The sequence below is a fragment of the Phaseolus vulgaris genome, chromosome 5 (assembly GCF_051622355.1).
Source record: "Phaseolus vulgaris cultivar YP4 chromosome 5, ASM5162235v1, whole genome shotgun sequence".
Classification (NCBI taxonomy): Eukaryota; Viridiplantae; Streptophyta; class Magnoliopsida; order Fabales; family Fabaceae; genus Phaseolus; species Phaseolus vulgaris.
In genome coordinates, this window is record NC_143502.1 from 7,088,974 (window position 1) to 7,110,218 (window position 21,245).

Here is a 21,245-nt window from a genome sequence, read left to right on the forward strand (position 1 = left end):
TTTATAAGTTTATTTGGGCCATGTGTTGGGCCTTGGTTTAATTTTAGGCCTTGTATTTGGACTAATAAAAGAGTGGGTGCGTATAGTAATAGACTGGATGTGTATTGTAAAGTGACTCATCACTTGGCATGAGAAGTATGGGCATGACATGAGAAACATGAATGTCCACATGACTCTTCCTTAATGGAGATGATTTGCACCAATTAAGAGGTGACATTTGTTAACCTCTCATTTGAGATTCTCAAATGAGAGAAAGACATTTGTCAACCCTCTCATTTGTGAGGATCATGAGCATGGAATATGTGTTGTCACGTGTCATCTTACTAATGGAGAGTTTTTAGGACAAGTCTCCTATAAATAGTAGTGCACCTCTCTTGTAATTTTCAACTTGGAATTAGTAATGAAATGTTGTCCATTTTTTACCATTCTACTTGTTCATAAGTTTTTCCTAGGTTGGCCTCAAGACTTAACATAAACTATTTCCTAGTGAGTTGATCTCATTTGTCACTTTCACAAATTCTTAACTATGCTTTAAACAATTGAAACTCCTCTTGAGTTTCTAAGAATGCTTCCACTCCTCAACTCTTCTTCATCTTCCATCCAAAGAAGAAATAAAAATATGTGTTTTTACGGCAAATGCACCGCGTTGTCAGAAGTAATAATTTGTTCCTAACGACGGATATCGATCACATAAGGAACAATTGAATTATCAAGTACAATACTCGTTAAATATAATATAGAACAATAAATAGTGTGTTAACAGTGGTTGTGTTGACTATGATTGTTAAACCAAGTGGTGTTCAAGCTTTGAAGAATCCAAACCCTTTGAAGGATGTCGAAGGCTTGGTTGTGCTTGCTGTTGCTTAGTTGTCCTAGATAGGATCTGGGGTTGATTAGTTATGTAATCCACTCTTGATTGAATCCAAAGCATAGGCATTCTCAATCTTTTTAAAAGAAAAGTGTTTTTCAAACCAAGTGAAAAACAACCGATTGTTTTGTCGAAACAACTGATTGTTTTGTCGAAACAACCGATTGTTTTGTCGAAACAACCGATTGTTTTGTCGAAACAACCGATTGTTTTATACTTAGATGTTTTTAGAAAAGATTGAAAACTGTTTTTCAAATGGTTGAGCTGTTAAAACCAAAACAACCGATTGATTCGAGGAAACAACCGATTGTTTGTTTTGGTACCATAACAGAAAAACTGTTTTAGCTTTGGCTGAGCTTTAAATGTTTTAACTGATTACGCTCCAGTCATTAATGCTTTGACCAATCTTTTAAATGCAATGAATAAGTTTGTTAAGATTTGATAATAAACAATATCTTTGAATATATTCAGAAAAACAAATTTGAGTAACAAGATTTTGAACACAAGTTTTTGAGTTTTTCAAAGAAGTTGAGATTGCTTAGAGATTGAGATTGATCAAAGAGTGTGAGATAGGATTTCTGCTTGTATTGATTTCAGATTTACTTTTGTAACAAGTGTAATCCTTGTATTCTGTTGAACAAGTTTATTTGTGTGTTTGCTGAGAAGTGTTGTGTGTTCTTGAGGGGATCAAGATCATCATTCTTAGTGTTGGTGTGTTGGCCAAGAGAAGTGTGTGTCTTGAGGGGATCAAGATCACTTTCTTAGTTGTGGTGTAAGTGATCTAGGGTTGATTGCTTAGTGGAATTCCTCAGTGGTTTCAGAGAAGACTGGATGTAGCTATGGGTTTAGAGTGAACCAGTATAAACATCTGTGTGCATTCTCTCTATCCCTAACTCTTTAAATTCAGTTTTGATATTTGTTTACTGGTATAAACAACCGATTGTTTCTGCGAAACAACCAATTGTTTTACTAGTGCTGTGCTTTTAGCTTTGTGTTTTGAAAAACTGATTTCTCAATCAAGGTATTCTTGAAGTAATTTATTTCAAGGCTTAAAAGTTTGTGAAAAACTCTCTTTAAACAATTCACCCCCCCCCCCCCCTCTAGTTTAAAGTCATATATTCTAACAGAAAACAGGCAAAAAATTACTTGCTTCAAGTTGGAAAAATAGGGATTCATTTTCATCTTTCTCACTCTTATCTATTTTGATTAGCATATTAACATTAAGCTCTTTGATTGAAATTGATGCCCGTATAAAATTCATTTATATTGATTTCTCGCATATAAAATTATTAAGAATGTTTCCTAAACATCGATTTCTCACATATTTTTAAAAACAACTTAGAGTCATGCTCAGACGTTAATAGCAATTAACATTTCAAGCGAGATGTAGCTCACTTAAGCGAGAAAGGCGTTGATTTCTGAAAACTTCACTGGAGCATTCTCACTCAAGCGAGAATGAGCTCGCTTGAGCAAGAAACTCCGCTGCTGAGTTGAACTTTTTTGCTCTTTTTGTGCATTTCGGGCCTTCCAACTTTCTCTTTTAGCTTATCTTATTTTCTTTAGCCCAGTCATCTCCATTCTTCTTTAAAAACCTTAAATTAACACCAAATTTGGGAATAAAATGCTCTTATTCAAATAAAGATAATAAAATATGTAAAAAGATATAAATTCATTAATTAGGGATTATTTTATATATATATATATATATATATATATTAGCACTTAATACTCATAAGTGCCTATATTTTATCATGAAATATTACTAAAATTAGACATTTATTAGTGACTACTAGGAGAATAGCGTCTTTCAATCATTTGGTATTAGAGTTATGGTTGTAAGATCTTCTATATTTTTTTCAAATTTCAATGTTATTGATATGTTTCCTTAATTGTCTTGAACTTGTTTAGGGATTGAAATTGGATTCAAATTCATTATTCTTACTTGAACATGTGCTATAGGTGTCTAATTGTCACATGTGTTCTTTTGATTTTTTTTTGTCTTCTTCAAGATTGTTCTGTGAAATTTTCTTATGATTAAGTTATTTTGATTTTAAAATTATATACATGTTTTTAGATTCATGTTTAGTATGTCATAAATTCCATTAATGTGCTTTTTGAATTTTCAAATTACATAACTTTTCACATTTTCACATAGATTAGTGCCCTTGAGTGTTTTTAATTTTCATATTTAAGTTCTTAAATTGCTAGTAGATCATTGACAAATTTTTTAGAGTTAGGTTTCGTTTATCATCTTCTTGAAAATTCAGTTTCGAAAATTTCCAAACAAATTTCCGAAAAATTTTCTGTGATGCAAAAAGAAATTCTGGTGGTGTGAACAGTAATCTCGAATCTGTTTTCAAGAATTTCTGTTTCGTTTTGTTCCGCGATTCATCCTGTGTTTCATTTCTGGCGCCATTTTTTAAAACGAAAGTACATACAGCTGCTGCGAATTGAAATGAAAATCGTAGTTGTTAAGAAAACAAATTGCAAATAGTGAAAATTGGAGCTGTTGCAATTTCGATCTGTCTTTTTCCATCTTCTCTTAATATCCAGTGCGTGAGTTTGATCGGAGAATTGTGCTAGTGCGAATCGGAGTTCATTGGTGCATTTTCAGTGGTGATTTCATGTTCTTGATCGGAACAGTACCAGCGTGAACTGAAATTGAATTGAATTCTGGAAATTCATAGAGGCATTTCAACAAACACTTTTCGAGCGGTGTTTCAATTACAGTCAGTGTTGTTGTTGAAGCAGGATTCCAGTTTTTCATTTGCCTTTGACGGTGTCGTTCTCCGTTGTTTGTGGTGGAAATTTACTAATCTGAACTGAAGAACTAAATTGATCAAGGTGAAACAAACTCATTAGATTTGGTGCAGATTTGACGTGAGCTGCTGGACATTATTGCATCTGCTGGTGATTGACAAAATTAAATTACACTGGTGCTGATTTGGCTCTTGCATGTTATGTGACGCTAGCAATTTGAGTAAATACTAGCAGTTTCGGTGCTTCCAAAACATGAACAATCATAGAAGAATTATTTAAGCTGAATTCATTTGGTGCTTACGTATTGGTGGAGGTAATTGAATGATTTCCTGTGCTTGATCTATGTAATGTTCTGGGTTTTTTTCTGAAATTTCAAATGAAACTTTTTAACAAACAGTTGATATGCTTGTTTGGTATCTTAAAATGTGTTTCGTGTGAACTACAAGTTGATGCATGAGTTTGGGAATTCAAAGATTAAACAGTTGTTGCACAAGCAAAAACAATAAAAAAAATAAAAATATATATATATATATATATATATATATATATATAGCAAGCATCTGGAATATGTTGAGATTCAATTGACGTGCCGATTGTTGCAGCTGGTTCATTCCATATTTTGATTCAATTGAAGCATGTGGCAGTGGAAAAATCACTTTGGTTGAGTCAACTAGTACACGTTCAGGTGTCCAAAGAGCTGGTACTTTCTTTGGTTGAAGCATTATCGGTATTGAATGTAAGTGGTGCAGTTTAATTTGAATCAGTGGCACGGGTTTTGGTGCAGTGGTGTAGTGAACTCAGCACTTCTTTGAATTGTCAAAGGCGTTGAACAATTTTTTCTTTTGGCAAGCATTACAGTTATTTATTTGTGAAAGAAACTGTATTGAAATTGACTCTGGAACAAAATCTATGTCAATTTTTAAGAAAATAGAAATTTATCAGAAAAGAATTATGTTTGTGTTATAAATAATTATAAAATTTGAACTTTTCATAATTGTAAAAAATTTAGGTGAAAAATTATCAATATATGTAAACATTTAAAATTATAAAATTCAAATAGATAAATTAAATATCATAATTTTATAAAATATAATTATTAAATTAATTTGTATTAAATTTAAATAATATTATTAAGTATAAGAACATCCAACACTTATTAATCATATCCTAACGGCTACTAAGCACACCGCCAAATAGGAATAAAGAATAACAACTAGAACACATAATAGATTATGTCTAATTTTTTATGCACATAACCAATTATCTAGTAGTTGTAATTTAAGTATAATCGATTATCCCTACTTTTTTATATACATAATTGATTATGTGAGTAGTGTAATTCAAGTATAATTGATTATCCCTACTTTTTTTATACACATAATCAATTATCTAATTAGTTGTAATTCAAATGTAATCGATTATTTATACTTTTTTATACACATACTCAATTATGTGTATAGTTGTTCTTAAAACATAATCGATTATGCATTAAATTTTAGCATGTGACACGTTCCATACATAACGAAAAATAAGGATAAATGGAAAATGTTCACCATCCTAGGTAACTTTTCTTCCAATCTTTGTATCTGAAGGAGAGAAATCACTTTTCACACGGATTCACTCTCCTCCCTTTCCATGCACAACCCTTAATCCAAATCGTGAATATCCCCCAAATTCGTCTTCCTCAGCATTAGAAAGCAGTAGAAGCCTACAACCTTAGTTAATTTGGTGGAGTTGTCACTTGCATGCATGGAAAAGTGATTTGAGAGAAATTCCATTCAAGTTGGACCCGCGTCTTTAAATCCTCTAATCACATGCAATAGCATTTTGGAAATTGGAAATTGACTCGTAATTTGCATTGTTCAATTGGCTTTAAAATTTGGTGTTGATTGCAAATCACGTGTACATGGTTTTGATCAATAAAAGCTTTGAATATTCTTGTGGGGGACAACCGTGATTTGATGATTGGTGAAATTGGTGGAGCTACAGTACGCGAAAGCAGAAATGAAGGTGCAGAGAAATTTAGCAAATAATGTAATTTAATTTCTATGCTTTGAGAACTCGAATTCATCAATCTTTAGGTGCTTTTTTTAGTTTTTACTTTTCTTATTATTGTAAAAATCTTTTAGACAACAATTTTTAAAGTTCTCATACAACAGTTTTAGAATCAAAGTTTATGAGCATGTCATCTATAAAATTTTGAATTATAGACGACAACTAAACAACCGTAGTCTATAAGACAACTATAGGCGAAGCTATTAACAAAATCACTGTCTATATTGTAAGTGAAATAAAAGCATAGAAGACTCAAATGAGGGTATAGGTAGTGGTTATAGACAAAACCGTCGCCAATATCTTTTTTTGGGTCTTCTATGTTTACCTACATGGAGTCATCATAGACTACAATTATATCTAAAATCATAGTCTATTATCCATTATAGACAATGATTATGTCCATAACCAATGTCTCATATAATTTTTTTTAGTTTAGTTTGTTTAATTTGTTTCCTCCTCTTAGTTAACCAGTTCATTTTAAAAGCCCATTCAGACAACCAAATTCACATTTATTCAAACAATCATACTCTTATTTATTTTGCTAATTTCTTATATATTAGAAGCATATAATATAACATAACACTTATGAAGATATAAACTAAACTTATATTATTCATCATCTATACTAGAGTGTTATAAAACCTAATGAAATATGTGGCCCAAGCATTCCTCACACAGTACAATGAGGTCGGATTTAATGGTTCAGCATCCATAAAATACAGTATTACAAAATAAGTTGAAATTACTATTTAAAGTACACATAATTTATTACAAACAACCATTTAAATATGACCTGCTCCCAACCTCTATTAATGCAATCATCCATTGCATAGCATAGTAGCCACATCATACCCTACTAGTTGTTTATTACACTATAATTTAATATTAATTAAAAGTTAATATTGATATTTTGACAAACAATGAAGAGATGAAAATAGAAAATTAATTCATGAAAATTAAAAACCTTTAGGATCAACCATGTAAGCTTATGAAACTTTGAGTTATGTCAACCTCTCAATATGCTATATTCGTGGTATGAGTTAATTAATAAAAAAAATTGTAAGGAGACATTTAAGTATTATACACAAGTAAGTTGATAATGTAATATTTATTACAAAGTGGACTTTAAGCCTAACTCAACCCCATAAAACTGGTTCGTGAGGTTGAGGTTTGCACCCACTTATATACAATGAAAGACTCTAATATCTAGTCGATGTGGGATCTTCAACACACACCCCTCACGCCGAGACTACCAACTCGTGCGTGGGACTATATATTATGGGTGGTCCGATAACGGCCCGATAGCGGGTGGCACGATAGGCCCAACACAAACACTCGCTAGGATAGGCTCGAAAATGGCTCTGATACCATATCAGGAAGTGGACTTTAAGCCTAACTCAAAACCATAAAACTGGCTCATGAGGTTGAGGTCTACACCCACTTATATATAATGAAAGGTCCTCATCTCAACCCCATAAAACCGGCTCATGGAGGTGAGGTTTGCACCCACTTATATACAATGAATTGTCCTCATCTCTAGTCGATGTGGGATCTCCAACACACCCCCTCACGCCGAGAATGACAGCTCTTGCATGGGATAACATATTATGGGTGGTCCGATAACGACCCGATAGCGGGTGGCCTGATAAGCCCAACAAACACTCGCTATCGATGTGGGATCTCCAAAACACCCCCCTCACGCCGAGAGTGACAGCAGTTGGCCTGATAAACCCAACAAATACTCGCTAGGATAGGATCGAAATGGCTCTGATACCATATTACGAAGTGGACTTTAAGCCTAACCCAACCCCATAAAACCGGCTCATGGAGGTGAGGTTTGCACCCACTTATATACAATGAATTGTCCTCATCTCTAGTCGATGTGGGATCTCCAACACACCCCCATCACGCCTAGAATGACAGCTCGTGCATGGGATAACATATTATGGGTGGTCCGATAACGACCCGATAGCGGGTGGCCTGATAAGCCCAACAAACACTCGCTATCGATGTGGGATCTCCAAAACACCCCCCTCACGCCGAGAGTGACAGCAGCTGGCCTGATAAACCCAACAAATACTTGCTAGGATAGGATCGAAATGACTCTGATACCATATTACAAAATGGACTTTAAGCCTGACTTAACCCCATAAAACCAGCTCATGAGGTTGAGGTTTGCACCCACTTATATACAATGAAAGGATCTAATCTCTAGTCGATGTGGGATCTCCAACAATATTACATGTCCATTATTTGTTTGAGATATGTGGATGACTTCTTGTGAAATGAGCAAAACCACACATCAATGTTATCATTTACGGATAACACAAGTATTTGATAGTGATTCCTGCATCATCCATGAAAATAATTAAAACTTTAAAGGATGAAATACTAATAATTGACAACTTATCAAGTGAACTTAGTCATTAATATAAGGGAGAAAATATATTTATTTCCCCGTGTAAAAAGACAGTTGGTGATGTATGTTTGGGATTCAACTTTCTTATTTCCCGTTAGATTAATTAAATTGGGATCCATAAATCATGTTTCCCCTCATTAATACAAACTCTAGACAAATACCTACACATATAATTAGTTATATCCTAATCAATATTTAATTATATAAAGTAAAATGATTTATAGAGGGAAGTGACTTACATCATCCAAAAATGGATGACAAATATATTCAGCTTCTGATTGCCAATTGCAAGATCTAACACATCAGTCATGTATATGAATATAGAGATGTCAATGTTTCTTCCAGAAATAGTGACATCCCACAAAACCTCAGCTGGGTTTGTACCTATAGTCAAAGAAATCTCTAATAATACGATTGTAGGATCATCAATGTAAACCAATTGCTTCTTTCTTTATGGACTTGGTTTTCGACTCAATTGCTACAAAATAAAGAATATTTTCATTAAATTAATGTAATACATAAATATAAATTAATAATTACAAATTAATTTCTTACTAGGAGTTCAAGAATAAGTCGAACGAGGTGTCTGGACCAGGCTATGAATATTTGAAATGCCTCGACAACAGTAGTGACCTCATCAGTAGGTAGAGGAACATGATCATCATCAACTCATACTTTCTCTATCGTGACTCTTAGTAGCCTTATCGGTCACATCCTCTGTCACTTGTTCGGTGATTTGTTGTCGTAATTGAGTTATCACTTCTTGACTAAGGTCAAAAGAGGATGAATGTCGTAGTACAGTTATGGAGAAATGACAAATGCCAACCCATGTTCCTGCAACACACACATGGCCAGGGTCTTCAGGTTGTCCAATAGCTACAATAAGTATATCTTCATGACTATGGGGAATAAAATTACCTTGGGAGCTTTGCTCAACAAGGATTCCCGCAAGGCCCCAAAATTTCATATCACTAATACCATACAATATGACAACAAGAAAATAACTTACAATTTTTCTGAGACTATTCGTGATTGCTCAAAATTATATGCACCCGATCTTTTGACACTAGCTTTCTTCCATTTTAGATGGCGGGTAGGTGGTGATGGAGGTTGACTGACCCCTGTATCATCCTTAGAAGTAATTATTGGATATGATTTCTCCTTCTCCTTTATCATAGCTTCTTCAAGCTTACGATAAACCCCACAAGATAGTAGGTGCGGGGTCACATTCTGGGCTGCTATGTCCTAAGCATTTTTCATAACACCTTGTGACAAATGGCACAAACAAATTAAATTAGATAATAATAAATAATTTCAACTATTAACAATAAATAAAATGAGCAACTAATTGTACTTACCGCCAATTGGTTAGCTTCAAGACTTTCAATAAATATACACCTCATCAATATTGACGTACCTTGAACAAGGATTTTCACCTTTATAATGTCCAAAAACATATTTCAATGTCAGCTTTGACTTAAACTGACAAAAATTTAATGGCAACCAAAGATAAAACCTTTGATCTCATGGTCTCCACATTAGGGATATCAAAATGTGTCTACAAGAAAATACCATGAAGTCATATTTTATGAATTAATATAAAAAATAAATATATGATAACAATAATAATGTATACATTACCAATATATCCCATGGTTAAATCATGTTTTTTCTAAATTATTTTGGTCTTCTGTAAATGATATTTTGTCTTTTCTGTCGAAAAGAACTAGCCATATCATTTATGCATTAGGTTTCTTGCTACCACCTTCGTTCTTTCAATAATTTGGAAAACCTAGAAATCATATGAGATTTGAAAAATCAGTCCTTTTTCAGTCGACGCTTCATTTGGTCTAGTGAAATATTTAGATGGCAAGTGAAAAATCTTTTAAATCTATGCATAATGATATAATTGACCTTTGCATTTTGAAGTTTTTCAATGTTCAAACTACAAAATTTCGGTATGAGAGTTTGAAAGGTAGATTGGTTTATGTCTAGAGTTAGCTGGTAAAGGTTGTGTTGATGGTGTTGCCAAAGGTTGTCTCGGTCACGTTATGAGTGATGGTACCTTTAGAGGTAGTAGAGGATAGTTGGTTACAAGATTTATGTCCTATCTAGGCATGATGCCCTCTATTGATGTTGAGTTTATGGTTGTCATCGTCGTAATAAAGATCTCTGTAGTTAAAAACTATAGATGAGTCTGGCTTGAATGTGACTCCTCTTTAGTTTGACATGTTTTCCAAAATTTTGGTATTGTTCAAGGAAGGTTGAAAGCTCATTGGTAAAAAACTTTTAACACTTCTTAAGCTATGAGTTTTAAAGTCTCCCATATGTCTTTCGATTGAGTATCTTTCGATTGAGTAAATATGTTGATGGTTTTACTAACATTGATCTTATTAATATACTGGGTTATCTTTGGTTTGATTTTTTACCCTCCAATGTTCATTTTGATCTTTTTAAAAATCATTTAAACCTCTTAGAGTTTAGGTTTTGATAATTGTTTGAAGGCTAATTACTCTTTTCACGAGTTTGGTTTGATCCTTTGTGCTTTTTCTATTTTCTTTCTTACTTTTATGGATTATATCATTGATAAAACTTTAAAGTGTAAACCTATTTAAAATGTTAAAATTTTATAGTAATACTCGACCAAGTTACAAATATTTTCACTATACTTTAAAAGAGTTGAGTTATTTTACAAAATAAAAACATTTTAATATAATATAAACTTAATTTAAAAAAGATAATAAAAAATTAAAATAAAATATACCAAGTTTTAGTGTTTTAACATCATTATCTAATTTTCTCCTTTATTTAATAATCACCGAACATTTTTGTAATTTTATCTTTATGTTTATTTATTATTTTGCATAGCATATATAAATACTATGTATTAAATGAGAAAAAAAAATGTATTTACATGAGGGTGAGTTCTAAATTCATGATAAACTCATTATGCACATATCTTGACGAAGTGCTTCAATTTATTATAATTAATCTCTCAATTGTCATCTGAATCAGAAATGCCACAAACAACATACACAGAAATATCAGTGATAGGGACTTCTTCTTGTTAGAATAGTTTATAAGTCTAGTTATATACAATGAGTATTTAGACAAATTTAAAATTTGAAATTGAGAAAAAAAAATTAATTTACAATTTTACAAAATCTAGTTATATATAATAGTATCTAGACAATAGTGATAAAAAATTTAAGTATATAATGATATGATAATTAGAAAAAAAAAGTAGTTTTTAATTTTATTATTTTTATTGACAAAAATTAATCTATAAAATAAATTAAAAGTGACTAAAACATTATTTCTAATTACATCTTAATGAGATTAAAAAATTGTCTTTTAAATAAACAAGTATTTTTTATAATCACTAGTTACTACATTTTTCACCCCATGATGTCCCACAATTTTGAGAGTGGAGTGAATAATTATTCAATAACAAAAGTAAACAAATTATATTTTACAAATTAATCTAACTATACAGCAAATGAAACTATTTGGTCAATAATAAATATTTTAACTCTTTAGACTGAACTTAAATAATAATATCTAGCAAAAATACTTAACATTTTTATTACATTAAAGTATATATAATTTAATTATTCTTATGAATAATTACTTAAAAAACTATACAATTTAAAAAATATATTTATAATTTTATAAAAATAGTATTAAAAAAACTATATAGTCGTTATATTTTAAAAGAAAAAGTTATTTAATTTTTTTAAATAAAAAACTATTCAATTATTTCATTAAATTGTTTTTTATTTATTTATTAGATGGTAAAATTATCCATCTAAAAGATAACATCAAAGGAAATTACTAAATATGTATTTTCTTTATATAATAGTATAGATAATGGTATAGATGATTATTTTCTTTATATATTTTTCAGCATTACAATTATATCCCTACTTAACCCGACCCGACCCATGAACAGAATTAGGATTTAGTGTTAAGGTTTAGAATTAGGGTTTAACATATCTTCTGCCCATAATCTTTGAGAGAAAATTTTGAGACTTCTCGTTCTTGAAGATGAGATCCAAGGTTAAACGTATTTCCAGTCATGATGCTTATTTTATTTTATTTATATTTTATGTGTACTAACTGTTTTAGGATCTGAGTATAATTATTAATTTGTCTTTGAATTAGGATGTTCATTTGATTGTCTGATGTTTGATGTGGTTTTTTTTTTGTTCAATATTGATTTGCATGGATTTTTTTTTCCGTACTGTGAAATGGTCTATGATATTCGCAGCTTTTTGTTGTATTTGATTTGAAGGAATTTGACTGTTTGATTGTAGAAATTGAAAAGGGGATATTGTTTGTTGGTTTTGGTTTTTCGCAAGTGCCTTCATGGGTAGTGGTGGTGGCTGATTTTCTGACCACCGCCACCACGAGGCGTTGGCGATGCGGATTTTCCATTTGTTATCTCTCTCTGTCACCACTGCCACCGACCGCCGCCACTGACCGCCGCCGCCACCGACTGCCGCCGCCCCGATTATTATTATTTGAATCTTTAGACATAATATAATTTTTAATTTTGACTGTCTATTTCATTATATATATATATATATATATATATATATATATATTATATTCTTTCGACCACAATGCTTCCGTTAGAATTCGACATTGTGGTGCGGTACGTTAGAACTCTATAAAGCATTTTTGTGGTCTCTTATATGATCCGTTATCGATAACACTGAGGTAGATTTGAATCAGACTTATCTCTTGTGGTAAAACATAAATGCTTTTTACCTTTTTAGTCCTTTATTTTTCAAAGCTGGTCTGATTCAGTTTATATATGATTTTTTTATCGGAAATTGTCTGAATTTTATATAACTATTTGTATCTTATTTCCCCAAACCAGACAGTGGGCTTGTGTATCCAGGCAGCTGTCTTACTAGGTGGTTCACTGGAGATTAATGTTACAAATATTACAGGTAAGCATTTTCATTGACTTCAGAAATAAATTCATTATTGCTTAAGGCAGTTGGTCACTTGCTTTCATAAAACTTGAAAATCCCAACTAATGCTTGAATTTTATTCGTCAATTTGATGCTAACTAGTTTTGTTTCTTACAATTGTGCATGTATTATTTATATGGATTCATTCGTTGTTTGTTACTTGTAAATTGAGATCGTTGTGTGGAGACATTACTTGTAATTGTTTTGCGTTGCCCTTTTGTATCAGTGAACGAAAGAGCGCATGAGGTGGAAGCGCCGAGAGATGAGTAGGTGCTTGAGCAGGAGTTAGATGAGTGGTTCATGACATTTTGGGTTGTTATGGCTCGAATGATCATGAGGGGTGTTGGGAGGGAGGTTGTCGTATCTCACGATTCAGTTTAAGATTACTGCATTAAGACTGTTGTCATGCTGATTGTTTGTAAGGAATCTAATTATGTACTTTTTTTGTATTTCCTTCCTATCTTCATGGCATTTTGGGTTGTTATTGGCCCGAATAATCATGACTCAGTTTACATTACTACATTAAGACTATTAAGTTGTTATGGTTTTTTTGTATACGTCCTGGTTTACTCGAATATTCAATCAAAATTCCAACCTAATCAACAATCTAGGGACAAACAAGCTGAGAAAACTCTGTTGCTATTAATTCCTTGAAGTTGAATTGCATACAAAGCCTTTCAACAGTACTTTGGCTCAGAACCTCTTTCCCACACAACTCTTTCAACAGGTCTGCTGCTATATGTCTCCTCCTCTTCAAAAGCAAGCCCTCCAACAAGAATGGTATAGGTATTCTCATTAGGCACACATCCTTTGTTAACCATCATCAGAAATATATCTCTATTGACATGTCTGTTCTCCGAGCTTTGCAAAATCCAAGTATAAGTGCGTTATAGTTATCAATATTAAGAATGTCGTCATTTTCTTCCAAAATCCTGAATATCTTATCTAGCATTCCTTCCCTACACATTCCTCTTATCATAGATGAATAGTTAAAGAAATCTGGAGTAAATCCATACTTTGTAATTTCGTATGACATCTGAAAGGCTGCATATGTGTTCCCTTTCCTGCATAGGGTTGCTCTGTTTATTACCCAAGCTTTGGATTATAAAGAAAGCCTCCTGCACCTTAGCTTGCTCACACAGCATTGCAACAGCACAGTACGTTCCAATAGGATTACAGCGTCGTTGAATCATTGGTTTATACATTGAACAACAAGATCCACTTTCCCTTCCTTGCAGAGGCGGGCAACAATCGGATTATAGTTAGTAGCACTCACCTGGAACCCACTCCTTGTCATTTCATCCAAAACCTGGAAAGCTTGTTCTGTTTTTCCATGAAATGAAAGTGAAGTAATCAATGTGTTATAAGTAACCACCGAGTGAGACTGGCCTTGTTTATCCATCTCTGCAAGAAGTTCGTTCGCATCCTCCCATCTCTCTTCATAGCACAAACTCCTCAGCAAAATGTTGTAACTCACAGCACTAGGAGTGAACCCTTTTGCAGGCAATTCCCTGAAAAGCCTGATAGCATCTTCAGTTCTCTCTTCCTTGCACAATATCCTCGTAGTTTTTTTTTCTGCAGAAATTTGTTTTAAGAAGAAGAAATTACCTTTTTAAAATAAAGAAAGGAGCTTAATAATTGAAGAATATTAGAAACGATTTAAATTTATCGATCCGTGAGGGCTGAATCCGAATACAAAAAATTGCCTGCATTTGCTCTGTGATGAAGTGTTAAGTGTGTAGTTGTAGTATTTGCTCTGTTTTGCTACCTATGTTCAGTATTTACACTCATAAAACACTCAATCCTCCTCCTTGTGGAAGCAGCCACCTTCAAAAAATGGTGGCTCCGTCTGTGCCCACTAACCTCCCATCTCACTTGGGTCACAGACTCGTCAATGCAGCTTTGAATGTCGGTGATTTCAGGCGTGCCCAACAACTGTTTGCTAATATTCCTCAACCAGACCCGACCACTTGTTATACATTAATTTCTGCTCTCACTACTTGTGGACTTCCACATGAGGTCATCTATGCTTCGCTTTGGGCACGTGGGATCAAATCCCAGAACTCGGTGCTTCTTGCTGTTGCCAAGGCCTCTGGTGCCTCTCGTGATGTCTTGGGAGTCAAGGAGGTCATGACAATGCCATTCGATGTGGGATAATTTTTGATGTTTTCTTGGGCAATACATTGATTCATTCCTATGGGAAGTGTAAATGCTCTGAAGGTGCAAGGCGGGTTTTTGATGATTTGGTTGTGAAAGATGTGATTTCTTGGACCTGCATGTCTTCATGCTATGTCAATTGTGGATTTCCTAGACAAGGCCTAGCTGTTTTTCACGAAATGGGACGGAATGGGGTGAAGCCAAATTCAGTGACACTGTCTAGCATTTTGCCAGCGTGCTCGAAATTGATTTGAAGTCTGGAAGGGCTATTCATGGATTTCAAATGAGATATGAGTTGATGGAAAATGTGTTTGTCTGCAGTGTTCTTGTGAGCATGTATGCTAAGTGTTAAACCAGCTAGACTAGTATTTGATTTGATGCCTCATCCAGATGTTGTGTCTTGGAATGGAGTTTTAACGACATACTTCACAAACAAAGAATATGAGAAGGGTCTTGCCCCTATTTTCCCAAATGAGGAGCAAATGAATCAAAGCAGATGAAGCTACATGGAATGCTGTTATTGGGGGCTGCATGGAAAATGGGCAAACGGAGGAGGCAGTGGAGATGCTTAGGAAGATGCAAAGCATGAGATTTATACCTAATCAAATTACAATTAGTAGTTTCTTACCGGCTTGCTCTATTTTAGAAAGTTTGAGGATGGGCAAGGAGGTATATTGCTATGTCTTTAGGCATTGGTTAGTTTGGGACATAACAACCCTGACGGCGGTGGTATACATGTATGCTAAATGTGGTGACTTGAATCTTTCGAGGAATGTATTTGGTATGATGCACAGAAAAGATGTTGTTGCTTGGAACACGATGATAATTGCTAATGCAATGCATGGGAATGGAAAAGAAGTGCTTTTACTGTTTGAGAGCATGCTTCAATCAGGGATGAGTTCAAATTCTGTTACTTTTACTGGTGTTCTGTTTGGTTGTAGCCACTCAAGGCTAGTAGAGGAAGGACTCCAGATCTTTAATTCAATGGGCAGGGATCACCAAGTAGAACCTGATGATAATCACTATGCATGCATGGTTGATGTCTTTAGCCGTGCTGGTCGGCTTGATGAGGCATACGAGTTTATACAGAGAATGCCTATGGAGCCAACTGCCAGTGCTTGGGGAGCAGTTGTTGGTGCTTGTAGAGTTTATAAGAATGTAGAGTTGGCAAAAGTTTCTGCCAGTAAATTATTTGAGATTGAATCCAACAACCCTGGAAATTATGTTTCACTATTCAACATCCTTATCACAGCCAAATTGTGGAGTGAAGCTTCAAAAACCAAAATATTGATGAAGGAGAGAGGAATTACAAAAACTCCTGGTTGTCGTTTGCTTCAAATGGGAAATAGAGTTTACACTTTTGTTGTTGGAGACAAAAATAACACGGAGAGTGATAAAATCTATGACTTTTTGGGACGAGTTAGATGAGAAAATGAAATTGGCTGGATATAAGCCTGACATTGACTATGTTCTGCAAGATGTTGACCAAGAGGAAAAAGCTGCGAGCCTTTGCAACCACAGCGAGAGGCTTGTTGTGGCATTTGGGATTCTTAATTTGAATGGACAGTCATCTATACGGATTTTAAGAATTTGGGAATTTGTGGTGACTGTCACAATGTCATTAAGTACATTTCTGGGGATGTTGGCGTGACAATCATCGTTAGAGACTCCTTGAGGTTTCATCACTTCAGAAATGGAAATTGTTCTTGGCAAGACTTGTGGTGATTATTCGAATCCAGTTGTTTTCTTGTCAAGACTTGTTGGATATGATCTTCAAAACTTTTTAGGTTCAACAGCGGTTTGGTCAGCTAACATATGCCCATGTCAGAGATTCCTCTAAGAAAATGTCTCAATGTGGTTGCTTGCACTGTGCATTCATCATGCAGTTAAAACTATATCAGAGGACCCTTTTCTGATTATTCCCTTTAATTTGTGATAAAATTATGCTGATTGTTTCAGTTCTATGAATAGAATAGAATAGACTGAATAAATATAAGTTGATTTATCCTTTTTTTTGCTTTAATTGATATAAAACTTTCATCGTACTTAGATATGGAAAATAAGAAATTCATGAAATTATTTATTTTGAAACACCCCTTCTACCTTGTGCTAAAATGAAAAACAAAAAGAAAAATCTGGCAGCTGGGTTCATTTGATTTGATGCATGGACATTACGAATTAAATATATTCATATGATGGGTTAGGTAAAATATTGGAATCTGCCAATAATAACCCAATAGTATAAAGTGAATTGATGTAAACTGTTAATCCTCAGCAAATTGCACATTGAAAAGTTGAATCTTCTTACTCTCAACAACAGAATATGTAGAAACCATACCTTCTTTCTTTTCAAAGGCAGCAATGCAATTAGAGCGGGGTATGTAGGTGAGCCCCTCAGTTTAAACCCGCATCCGCAATAATCCACATTAAAAAACCTTTTTTCTTTTCTTTTCTTTGTAGAACCTATAGTTCTCAAAGGCTTCCAAGCGAATCTCATCAAGCTTTGTGAGCTTAAGCTTCATTTACTCTCCCGCTTGGTTAAAGGCTAAGTTACAAGTTCTAACTACCCAATACGCTCAATCTCCATATGTAAGTGGTACGCCTTGTAAGCAAACAATATAAAGGGAGATATCCCAAGAGGTTGCTTTATAGATGGTCTTATAAGCCCAAAGAGCATCATCAAGGCGGTGACTCAAATTCTTCGAATTGGATCACACCATCTTCTCCATAATTTGCTTGATCTCTCTATTAGAGAGCTCTACTCGTCCATTAGTCCGAGGGTGAGTGTAGAAACTTGATGCACCACCCTATACTTCAAAAATGCTTCCATGGAGTGATTACAAAAGTGAGTCCCTTAATAACTAATGATTGTTCGATCAAGACACGGACAAAAAAATATGAGACTTAACAAAATTCACTACTCGAGTATCATTTTGTTAGCTATAACCTATAAATATATTTATATATAAGATAGAGAGCCAAATGAGCTCTATACACATAATAATCAAGATGCAATGCAAGTCCCACATTGTTCTTTAATTTTTTAAGTGTTTATAAGCTCCAATGTTCCTTCACTTGATGTTTGGCCATGTACTGCAGATGTGTGTAGTGGCAGTGTTGCACTCTCCATGCCTTTCCAATTAAGGTTTTTGTTAGAATGTATGGCCCAATCAAGTCTATTAAGATCGCATTAAGGTATTATTTGATTTGAAACTCGAAATTTCATTATGATTTTATCCTTAAAAGTCGTCTTAAAGGATTAAAAGATGAATGCATATTTAAATTATACATGACCTTGACTTCTAGGCAACGTGAGACTATTAGGTGTATCATAATAACCCCCTCAATGGAAGACTAAAGGAGAAGAATAGTTTGTCTTTGGAACCACTTTTCTATTCTAAAAAACAACACCAAATTTGTTGACATAACATAATTAAGATTAATCACTGTCTCCGATATATTGTCTATTTAAAAAGTGTCACAAATGATTAAGAAAAATATGTATATTTAAATTCTCTTTTGATCTTAACTTTTAAATAATGTTAAACTATTAGACTTACCGACCAACAATAAAATAATTTGGTTTATTAAAATATTTCAAAGAAATTGAACTAACTATTTTAAAGCAGTTGATACAAGGATGAAAATTAACTAAACTAAATATTCATAATTTTATAAACTTATCATAAATTTTAAATTTCTTTCGAAAAACTAAATAAAAAATTATGCTTATTTTTTTTTCTTTATTTCCAATATTAATTACTTCAAAGTTTTATAAATTAAAATGAAGAAAAAAATCCCTCTCACTAATTTCATAAATCGACACTCTTAACATTTCAAGACCTTCATTTTAAATTTACATTTCTGTCGGAATCACATAACTCTATGTCCTTAAGCCTTGGCTTCTCCCTTTAAAAGTCTTGTGGGCTTCTCATCTCCATTTCGTTTGCGTCTGTCTCATCTTCACGCATAACGCACGCCACCATTATCGGGGCGGGAAAACATGGACTAAAAGAACGTTGCGTCAGAGAAGAATAACCTTTTATGTCGGCGAGGGAGAGGCCAACGAAGGAGCGCAGAGGACAACGGTTTCACAATTTCCAAGGCATACTTTACAAATTAATTGGTTATATAATTACTCGTTTTCTGGATTCCTCTGGTTAAAGTATAATGTTCGTGTTTTAAAGATTGTGTTTTGGGGTTTCTTGTTCAAGTGTGGAACATGGAAAGTTGTCATAAAAATAAAACATAAAATCATATTCACATAAACATAATTTAAAAAATATGATTTATTTATAGGGGGACAATGCAGGCTTGCCCGCTGCGCATAGGCCTGCCCCACGTTTGACCCACATAAAAGGTAGTCTGCGGGTTTACGGGCCAACCCACATAAGGAAATTATTTTTTAAAACAAATTAAAATTTCGTTAATTATAAAAATAACCTATTTCTCCTGTTTAAAATTTAAAATTTTATTCATGTTTCAATTCATTCAATTAAGATAAAAATATGAATTCAAGTATGAGGGTTCTTAGAAGGCTTGATTAAAAATAATTAAAGTTTTGTTTTGCATCTATTTTTCCTATATATAATGTAAATGTATAAAAAAATCTTATCAAAATTTTGCTATAAAATATTTTAATGAAGATGACTAATTTTTTAAAGAGTATATTATTGAAATCTCTTCTTTATATTATTTTTTTATTAAAAAATTTAAATATAAGATCTTCCTTATAACTAGATCCACTTTCACTCCTAATATTACTTCCTTTAGATGATTAAAATAAAACATTCTATTATTTAGTACATTAAATTTAATTTTTTAAAATAAAATATAATAAAAGTCACACTACCATGAAAAGTGAGTGGGGTATGATTTTTTTTTCTTCAGAAAAAATAAAATATTTATTTATGCGGATCAGCGAACCAACTCACCCCAGTTCGTGCGGAATATAACTAGTGCATCAATTTTGCGCTTTTTGGTGGCGGGCTGCAGACTAGCCCGCATGGCCCGCTCGCATTGTCATCCCTATTTATTTATTTGTAAATTTACTTGTTTGTAATTAAAACATCATTTTTGAAACTGTATTGAAACTTACTCTGGAACAAAATCCAGATTGCGTTAAAAATAAAATTTGAATAATTGTAAAAAATGTTAGGTGAAAAATTATCAATATAATTTTCTAAAATATAATTATTAAATTAATTTGTATTGAATTTAAATAATATTATTAATTGTAAGAACACCCAACAGTTAGTAACCATACCCTAATACCTACTAACCACACCACCTGCAGCTACTACCACATTCCAACAACAACTAAACACACCATCAAAGAGGCAAAGAGAACAACAACTACAACACATAGTTGATTATCAAAGCAGGATAATCGATTATCCCTAATTTTTTATACACATAATCAATTATGTGAGTAGTTGTAATTCAAGCATAATTAATTATCCCTACTTTTTTTATACACATAATTTATTAAGTCAGTAGTGTAGTTCAAGCATAATCGATTATCCCTATTTTTTATACACATAATTGATTATGTGAGTAGTGTAATTCAAGCATAATCGATTATCCTCACTTTTTTATACACATAATCAATTATGTGAGTAATTGTAATTCAAACGTAATCGATTATCTCTAGTTTTTTTATACACATAATCAATTATGTGTGTAGTTGTTCTTCAAGCATAATCGATTATGCACTAAATTTTAGCATGTGACATGTTTCATGTAAGGGAAAATGGAAAATGTTCAACATCCTACGTGACTTTCCTTTCAATCTTTGTATCTCAGGGGGAGAGAAATCATTGTTCACGCGGATTCACTCTCCTCCCTTTCCATGTACAACCCTTAATCCAAACTGTGGATATCCCCCAGATTCATCTTCCTCGGCAATAGAAAGCAGTAGAAGCCTTAAAACAAACACAAACTTAATTAATTTGGTGGAGTTGTCACTTGCATGCATGGAAAAGTGATTTGAGAGAAATTCCAT

At 33.2% G+C, this 21,245-nt stretch overlaps 2 pseudogenes across 1 annotated transcript; one reads left to right on the forward strand and one right to left on the reverse strand.

The window, feature by feature from the left end:
• Positions 1-13,691: 13,691 nt before the first annotated feature.
• On the reverse strand, positions 13,692-14,796 carry LOC137833897 (pentatricopeptide repeat-containing protein At1g79080, chloroplastic-like; annotated as a pseudogene).
• LOC137835007 (pentatricopeptide repeat-containing protein At1g20230-like) lies at positions 13,802-17,237 on the forward strand (annotated as a pseudogene). The gene has a single exon (XR_016520765.1). The product of XR_016520765.1 is annotated as a pentatricopeptide repeat-containing protein At1g20230-like (transcript).
• Positions 17,238-21,245: the final 4,008 nt, after the last annotated feature.